General features: G+C 58.0%; 1 protein-coding gene across 1 annotated transcript in view; it reads left to right on the top strand.

The window, feature by feature from the left end:
* The first annotated feature begins 4,241 nt into the window (after positions 1 to 4,241).
* The window catches only part of LOC116957071 (activity-dependent neuroprotective protein a-like), a 33,746-nt gene continuing 20,959 nt past the window's right edge, over positions 4,242 to 17,028 (top strand). The window contains exon 1 of the mRNA XM_076055061.1: positions 4,242 to 4,705. The gene's annotated coding sequence lies outside the window, so the exon portion shown is untranslated. The remainder of the gene's footprint in view (positions 4,706 to 17,028) is intronic.

Raw genomic sequence — 17,028 nt, 5'->3', positions numbered from 1 at the left:
CAGGGTGGGCCAAAAATTCAGGACACTTAGGGTTATTGTTATACAGGGTGGCCCAAAAGTCAGGACACATAGGGGTATTGTTATGATACAGGGTGGGCCAAAAGTCAGGACACATAGGGTTATTGTTATACAGGGTGGCCCAAAAGTCAGGGCACATAGGGGGTGTTGTTATACCGGGTGGCCCAAAAGTCAGGACACATAGGGTTTTTGTTATACAGGGTGGCCCAAAAGGCAAGACACATAGGGGGTATTGTTATGCAGTGTGGTCCAAAAGTCAGGACACATAGGGGTATTGTTATACAGGGTGACCTAAAAGTCAGGACACATAGGGTTATTGTTATACAGGGTGGCCCAAAAGTCACGACACATAGGGGTGTTGTTATAGAGGGTGGCCCAAAAGTCAGGACACATAGGGTTATTGTTATGATACAGGATGGCCCAAAAGTCAGGACCCATAGGGGTATTGTTATGATACAGGGTGGCCCAGAAGTCAGGACACATAGGGGTGTTGTTATTCAAGGTGGCCCAGAAGTCAGGACACATAGGGGGTGTTGTTATAGCGGGTGGCCCAAAAGTCACGAAACATAGGGGTGTTGTTATAGAGGGTGGCCCAAAAGTCAGGACACATAGGGGTATTGTTATACAGAGTGGCCCAAAAGTCAGGACACATAGGGGTATTGTTATACAGGGTGGCCCAAAAGTCAGGACACATAGGGTTATTGTTATACAGGGTGGCCCAAATGTCAGGACACATAGGGTTATTGTTATACCGGGTGGCCCAAAAGTCAGGACACATAGGGTTATTGTTATACAGGGTGGCCCAAAAGTCAGGACACATAGGGGTATTGTTATACAGGGTGATCCAAAATTCGGGACACATCGGGTCATCGTTATACAGGGTGCAAAGGTTGATTTACTTTAACAAATTGCATAGGGTATGTTTAATTAAAAAGCCCGATCTGGTCCACTTCATAATTGGCGACGTTTTAAGGAATCGGCTTTCTTCTGTAAGGATGTGTTATGAAGGCCGCACCAATGGGCGTCCTTCATAACAATAATTTAGTGACAAATTCTCTCTTCCTCCCCTTAGCAGTCCCCAAAGTCTAATCCCCCCATTCTCACTCCACCCCTCCACCTCTCAGCCCCTCCACTCACCTCCCCCCTTCTCCCTCCCTATTCACCCTCTTCTTACCTTGTCAATCCCTCCCCTCTCACCCACCCCACCCCATTCATCCCTTTTTTTTACAATTCTCTTCCAATCACCTCTACACCCCCGCCTCCCTCCATCCATTCACCCACTCCCAAACCTCATCCCCCCACGCCTCCCCCCACAACCCCCCCCCCTTGACCCTCCACTCCCCCACCCTTCCCCATCCACTTCTCTCGCATCCCCTCCCCCCACGTCTACTTCCATCCCCTCCCGCACCTCCCGTTCCATCCTACCCCCCCTTCCACCCCCCCATACCTAAACCTCTCCCTACTCCCCTCCCACCCCACTCCCACTCCCACCCCTCCCTACCCCTCCACCACCCCCAACATCCCCCATCCACTTCTGCACCACCCCCCCCTCCCACTCCCCCCCAACCCCCCCCCCCTTCCACCCTCCCCACCTCCAACCTCACCCTCATCCCCGATCCACCTCCTCCCCAACCTCCTCCCGCCCCTCCTCCCTTCCACCCCCTCCGCCTCCCCTGCTCATCCCTCCTCTACCCCCCCCCCCGCAATTTCCCCTCTCACCCATCCTCCTAGCCCCCCCCCCCAACTCTCCCAACCTCCCCTTCCACCCCCTCCGCCTCCCCTGCCCACCCCTCCACCTCCTCTCTCTCCACCCCCCCCCCCCCTAACCTCCTCTTCCCACCCACTCCCTCAATCTCCCCTCCCACCCTCCTAGCCCCCCCCCCCAACCCCCTCAACCTCCCCGTCCACCACTCCCACTAATCACCCCTCCACCTCCCCTGCCCACCCGTCCACCCCCCCCCTCAACCTCCCCTCCTACCCCCCTCCCCCCCGAAACCTCCCCTTCACCACGCCCACTAATCGCCCTGCCTCCCTCTCCATCGCCCCTCCCCATCGCCCCTCCCCATCGTCCTTCCTCATCACCATTCTCGCCCTCCCCATCACCCCCCTCCCCATCACCCCCCTCCCCATCACCCCCCTCCCCATCACCCCCCTCCCCCCATCACCCCCACTCCCCCCCATCACCCCCATCACCCCCCCTCCCCATCACCCCCCCTCCCCATCACCCCCCACTCCCCATCACCCCCCTCCCCATCACCCCCCTCCCCATCACCCCCCCTCCCCATCACCCCCCTCCCCATCACCCCCCTCCCCCCATCACCCCCACTCCCCCCCATCACCCCCATCACCCCCCCTCCCCATCACCCCCCACTCCCCATCACCCCCCTCCCCATCACCCCCCTCCCCATCACCCCCCTCCCCATCACCCCCTTCCCCATCACCCCACTCCCCATCACCCCACTCCCCCCCATCACCCCCATCACCCCCCACTCCCCATCACCTCCCTCCCCATCACCCCCCTCCCCATCACCCCCCAATCACCCCCCTCCCCATCACCCCCCTCCCCATCACCCCACTCCCCCCCATCACCCCCATCACCCCCCCTCCCCATCACCCCCCTCCCCCCCATCACCCCCACTCCCCCCCATCACCCCCATCACCCCCCACTCCCCATCACCCCCCCTCCCCATCACCCCCCTCCCCATCACCCCCCTCCCCATCACCCCCCTCCCCATCACCCCCACTCCCCCCCATCACCCCCATCACCCCCCACTCCCCATCACCCCCCCTCCCCATCACCCCCCTCCCCATCACCCCCCTCCCCATCACCCCACTCCCCCCCATCACCCCCATCACCCCCCCTCCCCATCACCCCCCTCCCCATCACCCCTCCCTCCCCATCACCCCCCACTCCCCATCATCCCCCTCCCCCCCATCACCCCCCTCCCCCCCATCACCCCCATCACCCCCCACTCCCCATCCCCCCTCCCCCCCCATCACCCCCCTCCCCCCCATCACCCCCCTGCCCATCACCCCCCCATCACCCCCCCATCACCCCCCCTCCCCATCACCCCCCCTCCCCATCACCCCCCATCACCCCCCTCCCCATCACCCCCCCATCACCCCCCCTCCCCATCACCCCCACTCCCCATCACCCCTCCCCCCCCCCCCACTCCCCATCACCCCCCTCCCCCCATCACCCCCCCTCCCCATCACCCCCCTCCCCCCATCACCCCCTCCCCCCATCACCCCCTCCCCCCATCACCCCTCCCCCCCATCACCCCTCCCCCCCCATCACCCCCCACTCCCCATCACCCCCCACTCCCCATCACCCCCCATCACCCCCCTCCCCATCACCCCCCCATCACCCCCCCATCACCCCCTCTCCATCACCCCCCACTCCCCATCACCCCCCACTCCCCATCACCCCCCACTCCCCATCACCCCCCACTCCCCATCACCCCCCACTCCCCATCACCCCCCTCCCCCCATCACTCCTCCATCACCCCCCCATCACCCCCCACTCCCCATCACCCCCCATCACCCCCTCCCCATCACCCCTCCCTCCCCATCACCCCCCTCCCCCCATCACTCCCCCCATCACTCCCCCATCACCCCCCCATCACCCCCCCTCCCCATCACCCCCCCTCCCCATCACCCCCCACTCCCCATCACCCCCCACTCCCCATCACCCCCCTCCACCCACCACTCCCCCATCACCCCCCCATCACCCCCTCCCTCCCCATCACCCCCCTCCCCCCATCACCCCCCTCCCCCCATCACCCCCCACTCCCCATCACCCCCCTCCCCATCACCCCCCCTCCCCATCACCCCCCTCCCCCCATCACCCCCCTCCCCCCATCACCCCCCACTCCCCATCACCCCCCTCCCCATCACCCCCCCTCCCCATCACCCCCCTCCCCCCATCACCCCCCCCCCATCACCCCCCTCCCCCCATCACCCCCCCATCACCCATCACGCCCCCTCCCCATCACCCCCCCTCCCCATCACCCCCCCCCCCATCACCCCCCCCATCACCCCCCCTCCCCATCACCCCCCCCCTCCCCATCACCCCCCCCCATCACCCCCCACTCCCCATCACCCCCCCCATCACCCCCCCCATCACCCCCGCTCCCCACCTCATAGCCCCGCCCCAATCCCCATCGCCCCGCCCCACGCACGCTCTCCCCCCCCCCTCCCACCACCTCGCCGAGGGGGGCCCCGGACCCTGCATCGCCGCGTCCGCCATTGTCCGGGGCCCCGCGTCACGTCCGGCCTCAGCCCGGGCTCGGCTGCTCCCTTTGTTCCGCCGCGCGCGCTCTCTCCCCATCTCTCTCTCTCTCTTCTCTCTCTCTCTCTCCTCTTAACTCTCATCTCTCTCTCTCTCACACACACACTCGCTCTCCCCTCTCGGTCAAGAGCGGCCGGGGCTACATCGACGTCTTCGCTGAACACCGTCGCTACCGTCACCGGGTTAAAGAGAGAGAGAGGGAGTGGGGGGGGAGGAGGTGGTGGTGGTGGTGATGGCGTGGCCCTGCCGCGCCTGACGAGGTCGGAGGAGGAGGTGGTGGTGGAGGAGGTGGGACGAGGTGGTGGATTAGACGAGGATAACGCAACGACGATAATCATCATCATCATACGGCGACGACGACGACGAGGAGGAGGAGGAAGAAGAAGAGAGGGGGAGGTGAGCGGTGGTGATGGCGGGAAAAATGCCGGGCCTGTGTAAGCCGCTGAGGAGGTGGGGTGGGGGAGTTTTTTTTTTTCCTGAGGAGATTCGAGGTTTGGATTTCCTCGTTGCTTGCCGGGTTACATTGAGACGGCTGTTGTTTGTTTGTTTGTTGTTAATTTAATGCGGTGGTGGCTGGCCGAGTTTGTTGAGAGTAGGGGAAGAGGTAACGAGAGGGGTGAGGAGCGTGGCGCGGTGAGGCGAGTTGTGAGGTGCAAGTATGGCGGCCGTGTCGCCTCACTCACTCACCCCTCCTCCTCCTCACCACCACCATCATCATCATCACCACCCCCTCACCCTCCCCTCGCTCTCCCCTCACCCGCCCCTCGCTCTCGGCTCACTCCCCCTGCTCGCTCTCCCCTCGCACTCTCCGCTCACTCATTCACTCACTCCCTCACCGCTACTATCACTACCCCCTCCGCTCGCCCTCGTTCACTCCTTCACTCACTCCTTCACCACCACCATCACCACCCCCTCACCCTTCCCCTCACCACCCCCTCGCCCTCCCCTCGCTCACTCATTCACTAACTCATTCACTCACTCCTTCACCACCACCATCACCACCACCATCACCCTTCCCCTCACCACCCCCTCGCCCTCCCCTCACTCTTGGCTCACTCCCCCTGCTCGCTCTCCTCTCGCTCTCTCCGCTCATTCACTCACTCCTTCACTCACTCCCTCACCGCTACTATCACTACCCCCTCCCCTCGCCCTCGTTCACTCCTTCACTCACTCCCTCACCACCACCATCACCACCCCCTCACCCTTCCCCACACCACCCCCTCGCCCTCCCCTCGCTCACTCATTCACTAACTCATTCACTCACTCCTTCACCACCACCATCACCACCCCCTCACCCTTCCCCACACCACCCCCTCGCCCTCCCCTCGCTCACTCATTCACTAACTCATTCACTCACTCCTTCACCACCACCATCACCACCCCCTCACCCTTCCCCACACCACCCCCTCGCCCTCCCCTCGCTCACTCATTCACTAACTCATTCACTCATTCCTTCACCACCACCATCACCACCCCCTCACCCTTCCCTCACCCACCCCTCACCCTCCCCTCACTCTTGGCTCACTCCCCTCCGCACGCTCTCCTCTCGCTCTCTCCGCTCACTCATTCACTCACTCCTTCACCATCGCCACCATCACCTCACCCTTCCCCACACCACCCGCTCGCCCTCCCCTCGCTCACTACTTCACTCATTCACTCACTCCTGCATTCACTCACTCCTGCACTCACTCATTCACTCACTCCTTCACCATCACCACCCCTTCACCACCCCCTCGCTCTCCCCTCACCCTTCCCCTCACCCTCCCCTCACCCCTCCCCTCACCCTTCCCCTCAACCTTCCCCTCACCCTCCCCTCACTCTTGGCTCACTCCCTCTGCTCGCTCTCCTCTCGCTCTCTCCGCTCACTCATTCACTCACTCCTTCACCACCACCATCACCACCCCCTCACCCTTCCCCTCGCTCCCCCCTCACTCCCCCCTGCTCGCTATTTCGCTCGCTCGCTCATTCACTCACTCCCTCATTCATTCACTCGCTCACCACTACCACCATCACCACCCCCATCACCACCATCATCACCCCCCTCACCACCACCCCTTCACCCTCCCCTCTCACCCCCCCCCCCCTCCCACGTGCTCGACTCGCTCTCCTCCCCACTCTCCTCTCGCTCACCCTTCACTCATTCACTCCCTGTGCTCTCACCCTTCACTCATTCACTCCCTGTGCTCACCCCTCCTCACCACCCCTCAGCCTCTGCTCTCTCTGCGTTCTATCGCTTGTTCGCTCATTCACTTACCACCCTCGCTCACTGCTCACTCCCCTACCCGCTCTCTCCGCTGTTTCGTTCGCTCCTTCGTCCATTAATTCATTCACTCACTACCACCCTCCCCTCACCCCACCCTCCTCCCCTCGCTCTCGGCTCTCTCCGCTCTCACCATCGCTCTCCCATCACCACCCATCACTCTCCCATCACCACCCATCACTCTGCCATCACCACCACCCATCACTCTCCACTCACCACCCATCACTCACCACCACCCATCACTCTCCACTCACCACCCATCACTCACCACCACCCATCACTCTCCCATCACCACCACCCATCACTCTCCACTCACCACCACCCATCACTCTCCCCTCACCACCACCCATCACTCTCCACTCACCACCACCCATCACTCTGCCCTCACCACCACCCATCACTCTCCCATCACCACCCATCACTCTCCCATCACCACCCATCACTCTGCCCTCACCACCACCCATTACTCTCCCATCACCACCCATCACTCTCCACTCACCACCACCCATCACTCTCCCCTCACCACCACCCATCACTCTCCCATCACTCTCCCCTCACCACCCATCACTCTCCCCTCACCACCCATCACTCTCCACTCACCACCACCCATCACTCTCCCATCACCACCCATCACTCTCCCATCACCACCCATCACTCTCCCATCACTCTCCACTCACCACCACCCATCACTCTCCCATCACCACCACCCATCACTCTCCCCTCACCACCACCCATCACTCTCCCATCACCACCACCCATCACTCTCCACTCACCACCACCCATCACTCTCCCATCACCACCACCCATCACTCTCCCCTCACCACCACCCATCACTCTCCACTCACCACCCCATCACTCTCCCCTCACCACCCATCACTCTCTCCTCACCACCACCCATCACTCTCCCATCACCACCACCCATCACTCTCCCATCACCACCACCCATCACTCTCCCATCACCACCACCCATCACTCTCCCCTCACCACTACCCATCACTCTCCACTCACCACCACCCATCACTCTCCACTCACCACCACCCATCACTCTCCCCTCACCACCACCCATCACTCTCCCATCACCACCACCCATCACTCTCCCCTCACCACCCATCACTCTCCCCTCACCACTACCCATCACTCTCCCCTCACCACCACCCATCACTCTCCCTCACCACCAATCACTCTCCCCTCACCACCCATCACTCTCCCCTCACCACTACCCATCACTCTCCCCTCACCACTACCCATTACTCTCCCATCACCACCAATCACTCTCCCTCACCACCACCCATCACTCTCCCCTCACCACTACCCATTACTCTCCCATCACCACCCATCACTCTCCCCTCACCACCCACCACTCTCCCCTCACCACCACCCATCACTCTCCACTCACCACCACCCATCACTCTCTCCTCACCACCACCCATCACTCTCCCCTCACCACTACCCATCACTCTCTCCTCACCACCACCCATCACTCTCCACTCACCACCCCATCACTCTCCCCTCACCACTACCCATCACTCTCTCCTCACCACCACCCATCACTCTCCCATCACCACTACCCATCACTCTCCCACTCACCACCCATCACTCTGCCCTCACCACCACCCATCACTCTCCCCTCACCACCACCCCATCACTCTCCCTCACCACCCATCACTCTCCCCTCACCACCACCCATCACTCTTCACTCACCACCACCCATCACTCTCCCCTCACCAACACCCATCACTCTCCCCTCACCACCACCCATCTCTCTCCCCTCACCACTACCCATCACTCTCTCCTCTCCACCACCCATCACCTCCACTCACCACCACCCATCACTCTCCCCTCACCACCACCCATCACTCTGCCCTCACCACCACCCATCACTCTTCACGCACCACCACCCATCACTCTCCCCTCACCACCCGTCATTCTGCCCTCACTACTACCCATCACTCTGCCCTCACCACCACCCATCACTCTCCACTCACCACCACCCATCACTCTCCCATCACCACCACCCATCACTCTCCACTCACCACCACCCATAACCACCCATCACCACCCATCACTCTCCCCTCACCACCCATCACTTCCCTCTCCACACCCCATCACTCTCTCCCTCACCACCACCCATCACTCTCTCCTCACCACCACCCATCACTCTCCCCTCACCACCCATCACTCTCCCCTCACCACCACCCATCACTCTCCCATCACCACCACCCATCACTCTCCCCTCACCACCACCCATCACTCTCCCATCACCACCCATCACTCTCCACTCACCACCACCCATCACTCTCCCCTCACCACCACCCATCACTCTCCACTCACCACCACCCATCACTCTCCACTCACCACCACCCATCACTCTGCCCTCACCACCCGTCACTCTCCCCTCACCACCACCCATCGCTCTCCCCTCACCACCCATCACTCTCCCCTCACCACCACCCATCACTCTCCACTGACCACGCATCGCTCTCCCATCCCCACCCATCGCTCTCTCCTCACCACCACCCATCGCTCTCTCCTCACCACCACCCATCGCTCTCTCCTCATCACCACCCATCACTCTCCCTGCACTCTCCTCGTCTCTCTGCGCTCTCTCCCCTCACCCCCTTTCCAGGGGGGCGGAGGGGACCCCCTTTAAAGGGGACTCTTAAAAACGCTTCCCACAATGAATCACTTGGTGGGGCGTGGGTTGGGTGCTCTGTCACTCTCCAGGTAACCCCCGAAAGGTTCCACGTTTTCCTCCAACTCTGGGGGTTCATACCCTCTGTGTGGTGCCTTTGAATAACCGGAGCAGACTCTCGCCCGCTGTGCGAAAGTGGGGTGCTGTGTCACCTGCCTGTTGTGTCACCTGCCTGTTGTGTCACCTGCCTGTTGTGTCACCTGCCTGCTGTGTCACCTGCCTGTTGTGTCACCTGCCTGTTGTGTCACCTGCCTGTTGTGTCACCTGCATGCTGTGTCACCTGCCTGTTGTCACCTGCCTGCTGTGTCACCTGCCTGCTGTGTCACCTGTTGTGTCACCTGCCTGCTGTGTCACCTGCCTGTTGTGTCACCTGCCTGCTGTGTCACCTGCCTGTTGTGTCACCTGCCTGCTGTGTCACCTGCCTGTTGTCACCTGCATGCTGTGTCACCTGCCTGTTGTCACCTGCCTGCTGTGTCACCTGCCTGCTGTGTCACCTGTTGTGTCACCTGTTGTGTTACCTGCCTGTTGTGTCACCTGCCTGTTGTGTCACCTGCCTGTTGTGTCACCTGCCTGTTGTGTCACCTGCCTGTTGAGTAACCTGCCTGTTGTGTCACCTGCCTGTTGTGTCACCTGCCTGTTGTGTAACCTGCCTGTTGTGTCACCTGCCTGCTGTGTCACCTGCCTGCTGTGTCACCTGCCTGCTGTGTCACCTGCCTGCTGTGTCACCTGCCTGCTGTGTCACCTGCCTGCTGTGTCACCTGCCTGTTGTGTCACCTGCCTGCTGTGTCACCTGCCTGTTGTGTAACCTGCCTGTTGTGTCACCTGCCTGTTGTGTAACCTGCCTGCTGTGTCACCTGAGAGAGTGCGAGAGGGGAATCTGGTGTGAGTGGGAGCCACGTGTCCCCGTGCGAGCAATGGAACTGTTGGTTGCAGGCCCCTTTGTTGCGTAGTGCGGCTGCTACGTGCAGCGGCGGCAGCTACGTGTCGCGGCGGTGGTGGCTACGTGTAGCGGTGGTGGCTACGTGTAGCGGTGGTGACGGCTACGTGCGGTGGTGGCGGCTACGTGTAGCAGTGGCTGCTACGTGTAGCGGCGGCGGCTACGTGTCGCGGCGGCGGTGGCAGCTACGTGCGGCGGTGGCAGCTACGTGCGGCGGTGGCAGCTACGTGCGGCGGTGGCAGCTACGTGCGGCGGTGGCAGCTACGTGTAGCGTGGCGGCTACGTGCGGTGGTGGCAGCTACGTGTAGCGTGGCGGCTACGTGTGGCGGTGGTGGCTACGTGTAGCGTGGCGGCTACGTGCGGTGGTGGCAGCTACGTGTAGCGTGGCGGCTACGTGCGGTGGTGGCAGCTACGTGTAGCGTGGCGGCTACGTGTGGCGGTGGTGGCGGCTACGTGTAGCGGCGGTGGCGGCTACGTGTAGCGGCGGTGGCGGCTACGTGTAGCGGCGGTGGCGGCTACGTGTAGCGGCGGTGGCGGCTACGTGTAGCGGCGGTGGCGGCTACGTGTAGCGGTGGTGGCGGCTACGTGTAGCGGCGGTGGTGGCGGCTACGTGCGGCGGTAGCGGCTACGTGTAGCGGTGGTGGTGGTCGTGTCCGGGGCGTGAGACAGCCACGTTCGCGCTTACAGAAGCGGCAGCGGCGTTGGCAGCGTTAGCAACAGCCGCATCGGGGGGGGGGGGAACCGGTAGATAACCCAGCTGGAACGGTCGTGGCCAATGGCGATCGTCGGCAGCCGCGTGCGTCCACGGTGCAGCCGTGCCAGCGACACAAACCCGAGCAGCAGCAGCAGCAGCAACTGTTGCAACAGGCGCCGCCGCTTTGGTGGCGGTGTCCTCAGCAACGGTAACAATGAGCTGCGGCTGGTGATGAGTTGCGTGCGTGCGCGTAAGCAGTTGACGTCCCTACGGTACCACGGGACATTTCTGGGGGTGTGGTGGGGGGGGGGTGGAGATTGCCCTGGGCCCCTGCACTCGGGGGGGGGGGGTGGGGGGGTGTGGTGGTTTGGAAGTTATCAGAATCAGAAAGGGTTTTATTCGCCATGTAAGTTCACACCGACACGGAATTTACTTTGGCAGGATGGTGCATACATTCAACATATAGGAATCTAAAATCTGTATAACCTGGACCAGAGTGTTGTTGCAAAGTGCTGCTGGTAGCGGGCGAGTAGCAGCAGCAGAGCGCCGTCATGAAGGCCGGGCACTGTGGGCACACGGAGCGGGTTGGGTGGCCGGCACCGTGCCCCCGTGGCGCACCGGGTTACTCATTTGAGGCCGCACGGGTCCCGCCGGGGTTCGTGGCTCACCGAACCCACCGGCACCGGCACGTGGTGACGTTGTTGGGGGGGGGTGGGGGAAGAAGGTGGTAGCACACGCTGCTGTGCTCCTAACCCGGCGAACAAGAGTTCGATTCCCGCTCGCACACGACCCAATAACAACGACCCAGGAGTCACGGCAACAACAAAAAAAAATATATCCGTATGAAATCTACGATCGGTGCCGGGAATTTCTCCCGAGGGCGGGCCCGGCCCTGAATGAATTTTTATTTTTTTTTGGCCCGGTGCGGTGCGGAGTAGTGGCGTTAAAAAAAAAACCGCACACAAAACGCGCAGATCATCGGCAGCACCTCTGGCTTGTGCCCCCGCCGGTGCCAACCCTTCACAGGTGCCGCTGCCGCTGTTCGAAACTAACAGCTCAGCTCGGCAGTCTGCTGCGAGGTGAATACCGTATCCGTCAACCCCCCATTATAAGTGTCCCCCACCCGCCCCTCTCCTACATTATTGCAAGACCGATTGAGACCTTATTGGTCACCGCCCGTGTGACCCTTATAAATCTCGACGCTCAGCCGACAACAAAAGTCCCATCGCAAGGGAGAAACCCAAACAAAATCGGCGGAATTTTTGTAAAAAATAAATTTGCCCGTTATTGAAACGGCTGTGCGCCGTATGGCCCTCAACTCAATTTTGCTGTACAAAGAATTCTGGGTAAACCGTTATACCACTACGCCACTATACCACGAGGCTACTATAGCATTATTATACCACTAAACTGCTATACCACTACGCTACTGTACCACTACGCTACTATACCATTATTATACCACTACGCTACTATACCATTATTATACCACTACGCTACTACGCCACTACGCTACTACGCTACTACACTACTACACCACTACGCTACTATACCACTATGCTACTATACCACTACGCTACTACACCACTACGCTACTATACCACTATGCTACTATGCCACTACGCTACTACGCCACTACGCTACTATACCACTACGCTACTATACCACTACGCTACTATACCACTACGCTACTACACCACTATGCTACTATACCACTACACCACTACACTACTACACCACTACACTACTACACCACTACACTACTATACCACTACGCTACTATACCACTACGCTACTACACCACTACACTACTACACCACTACGCTACTACACCACTACACTACTCTACCACTACGCTACTACACCACTACGCTACTATACCACTATTATACCACTACGCTACTACACCACTACGCTACTACACCACTACGCTACTACACCACTACGCTACTACACCACTACGCTACTATACCATTATTATACCACTACGCTACTACACCACTACACTACTACACCACTACGCTACTACACCACTACGCTACTACACCACTACGCTACTGTACCATTATTATACCACTACGCTACTACACTACGCTACTACACCACTACGCTACTATACCACTACGCTACTATACCATTATTATACCACTACGCTACTACACCACTACGCTACTATACCATTATTATACCACTGCGCTACTACACCACTGCGCTACTACACCACTACGCTACTACACTACTACGCTACTATACCACTACGCTACTATACCACTACGCTTCTATACCACTACGCTACTACACCACTACGCTACTACACCACTACGCTACGATACCACTACGCTACTACACCACTACGCTACTATACCACTACGCTACTATACCACTACGCTACTATACCACTACGCTACTACACTATGCTGCTACACCACTACGCTACTACACCACTATGCTACTATACCACTACGCTACTATGCCACTACGCTACTACGCTACTACACCACTACGCTACTACACCACTACGCTACTACACCACTACGCTACTACACCACTACGCTACTACACCACTACGCTACTATACCACTACGCTACTACACCACTACACTACTACACCACTACGCTACTACACCACTACACTACTCTACCACTACGCTACTACACCACTACGCTACTATACCACTATTATACCACTACGCTACTACACCACTACGCTACTACACCACTACGCTACTACACCACTACGCTACTACACCACTACGCTACTATACCATTATTATACCACTACGCTACTACACCACTACACTACTACACCACTACGCTACTACACCACTACGCTACTACACCACTACGCTACTACACCACTACGCTACTACACCACTACGCTACTGTACCATTATTATACCACTACGCTACTACACTACGCTACTACACCACTACGCTACTATACCACTACGCTACTATACCATTATTATACCACTACGCTACTACACCACTACGCTACTATACCATTATTATACCACTGCGCTACTACACCACTGCGCTACTACACCACTACGCTACTACACTACTACGCTACTATACCACTACGCTACTATACCACTACGCTTCTATACCACTACGCTACTATACCACTACATTACTACACCACTACGCTACTATACCACTACGCTACTATACCATTATTATACCACTACGCTACTACACCACTACGCTACTATACCATTATTATACCACTACGCTACTACACCACTACGCTACTACACCACTACGCTACGATACCACTACGCTACTACACCACTACGCTACTATACCACTACGCTACTATACCACTACGCTACTATACCACTACGCTACTACACTATGCTGCTACACCACTACGCTACTACACCACTATGCTACTATACCACTACGCTACTATGCCACTACGCTACTACGCTACTACACCACTACGCTACTACACCACTACGCTACTACACCACTACGCTACTACACCACTACGCTACTATACCACTACGCTACTATACCACTACGCTTCTATACCACTACGCTACTATACCACTACATTACTATACCACTACGCTACTATACCACTACGCTACTACACCACTACGCTACTACACCACTACGCTACCATACCTGTCCACCCCTTATCAGTCCCCTACCTTAGTACAGACCAAATTCAGATCTTATTGGTCACCCACGTGCCCCTTATAAATCTCGACGTTCATGCTAAAAAGTCCCATCACAGGGGAGAAACACGAACAATTTTTGTGCTGCCCGTATTGAAACGGCTGTAACGCCTTATGGACCTGATAACTCAATTTCCCTGTGCAGCAATACGGGGTAAACCGTGTGGGTTGACGCGGTATGGCTATACGGGAGGGTCGGATATTTGTCTTTGGCAGGAGGGGAGCGACTGGGAGGTGAGGGAGGGGGGTGGCGGGTGGCATGACCCCCTAAGTCTGCTTGGAGGTTGGTTAGGGGGTGTCCCCTTGATTGTGGTTCTACGGACCGCTGACTGATGGGGTCCTCTGTTTGGGGGGGGTGTGTGGGGGGGCGTTCCCTGTGGTTGTAGCGGCCGCCTAATTTGTGGTGTTGTGGGTCTGTGGGACACTGCTGTTGGCTCTTATTTGTAGTTTCAGGAGGGGTGCAGGGGATGGTCGTTGGACCGACGATTTGTATTTTGGGTTGGGGGGGCAGGTTCTGTAGTTGTGTGTGTGTGGGTCACCTGTAGTTGTGTGTGTGTGTGTGGGTCACCTATAGTTGTGTGTGTGTGGGTCTCCTGTAGTTGTGTGTGTGTGTGGGTCTCCAGTTGTGTGTGTGTGGGTCACCTGTAGTTGTGTGTGTGTGTGTGTCACCTGTAGTTGTGTGTGTGTGGGTCACCTGTAGTTTGTGTGTGTCACCTGTAGTTGTGTGTGTGTGGGTCACCTGTAGTTGTGTGTGTGTGTGGGTCACCTGTAGTTGTGTGTGTGTGTCACCTGTAGTTGTGTGTATGTTGGTCACCTGTAGTTGTGTGTGTGTGGGTCACCTGTAGTTGTGTGTGTATGTGTCACCTGTAGTTGTGTGTGTGTGGGTCACCTGTAGTTGTGTGTGTGGGTCACCTGTAGTTGTGTGTGTGTGGGTCACCTGTAGTTGTGTGTGTGTGTGGGTCACCTGTAGTTGTGTGTGTGTGTGGGTCACCTGTAGTGTGTGTTTGTCACCTGTAGTTGTGTGTGTGGGTCACCTGTAGTTGTGTGGGTGTGTGTGGGTCACCTGTAGTTGTGTGGGTGTGTGTGATCACCTGTAGTTGTGTGTGTGTGTGGGTCACCTGTAGTTGAGTGGGTGTGTGTGGGTCACCTGTAGTTGTGTGTGTGTGTGTCACCTGTAGTTGTGTGTGTGTGGGTCACCTGTAGTTGTGTGTGTGTGGGTCACCTGTAGTTGTGTGTGGGTCACCTGTAGTTGTGTGTGTGTGTGTGTGGGTCACCTGTAGTTGTGTGTGTGTGTGTGTGGGTCACCTGTAGTTGTGTGTGTGTGGGTCACCTGTAGTTGTGTGTGTGTGTGTCACCTGTAGTTGTGTGTGTGTGTGTGGGTCACCTGTAGTTGTGTGTGTGGGTCAACTGTAGTGTGTGTGTGTGGGTCACCTGTAGTTGTGTTTGTGTGTGGGTCACCTGTAGTTGTGTTTGTGTGTCGGTCACCTGTAGTTGTGTGTGTGTGTGGGTCACCTGTAGTTGTGTGTGTGTGTGGGTCACCTGTAGTTGTGTGTGTGTGTGTGTTGGTCACCTGTGGTTGTGTGTGTGTGTGGGTCACCTGTAGTTGTGTGTGTGTGTGTGGGTCACCTGTAGTTGAGTGGGTGTGTGTGGGTCACCTGTAGTTGTGTGTGTGTGTGTGTCACCTGTAGTTGTGTGTGTGTGGGTCACCTGTAGTTGTGTGTGTGTGGGTCACCTGTAGTTGTGTGTGTGTGTGGGTCACCTGTAGTTGTGTGTGTGTGTGGGTCACCTGTAGTTGTGTGTGTGTGTGTCACCTGTAGTTGTGTGTGTGTGTCACCTGTAGTTGTGTGTGTGTGTGTGGGTCACCTGTAGTTGTGTGTGTGGGTCAACTGTAGTTGTGTGTGTGGGTCAACTGTAGTTGTGTGTGTGGGTCACCTGTAGTTGTGTGTGTGTGTGTGGGTCACCTGTAGTTGTGTTTGTGTGTGGGTCACCTGTAGTTGTGTTTGTGTGTGGGTCACCTGTAGTGTGTGTGTGTGTGGGTCACCTGTAGTTGTGTGTGTGTGTGTGGGTCACCTGTAGTTGTGTGTGTGTGTGGGTCACCTGTAGTTGTGTGTGTGTGTGTGGGTCACCTGTAGTTGTGTGTGTGTGTTGGTCACCTGTAGTTGTGTGTGTGTGGGTCACCTGTAGTTGTGGGTGTGGGTCACCTGTAGTTGTGTGTGTGTGTTGGTCACCTGTAGTTGTGTGTGTGTCTGTGGGTCACCTGTAGTTGTGTGTGTGTCTGTGGGTCACCTGTAGTTGTGTGTGTGTCTGTGGGTCACCTGTAGTTGTGTGTGTGTGGGTCACCTGTAGTTGTGTGTGTGTGGGTCACCTGTAGTTGTGTGTGTGTGGGTCACCTGTAGTTGTGTGTGTGGGTCACCTGTAGTTGTGTGTGTGGGTCACCTGTAGTGTGTGTG

This window comes from Petromyzon marinus, chromosome 69, assembly GCF_048934315.1.
Source record: "Petromyzon marinus isolate PM22_M1 ecotype Great Lakes invasive population chromosome 69, UKy_Petmar_22M1.pri1.0, whole genome shotgun sequence".
Taxonomy (NCBI): domain Eukaryota; kingdom Metazoa; phylum Chordata; class Hyperoartia; order Petromyzontiformes; family Petromyzontidae; genus Petromyzon; species Petromyzon marinus.
Note: the sequence above shows the minus strand (reverse complement) of the source record. Positions and strands in the feature narration are given on the sequence as shown.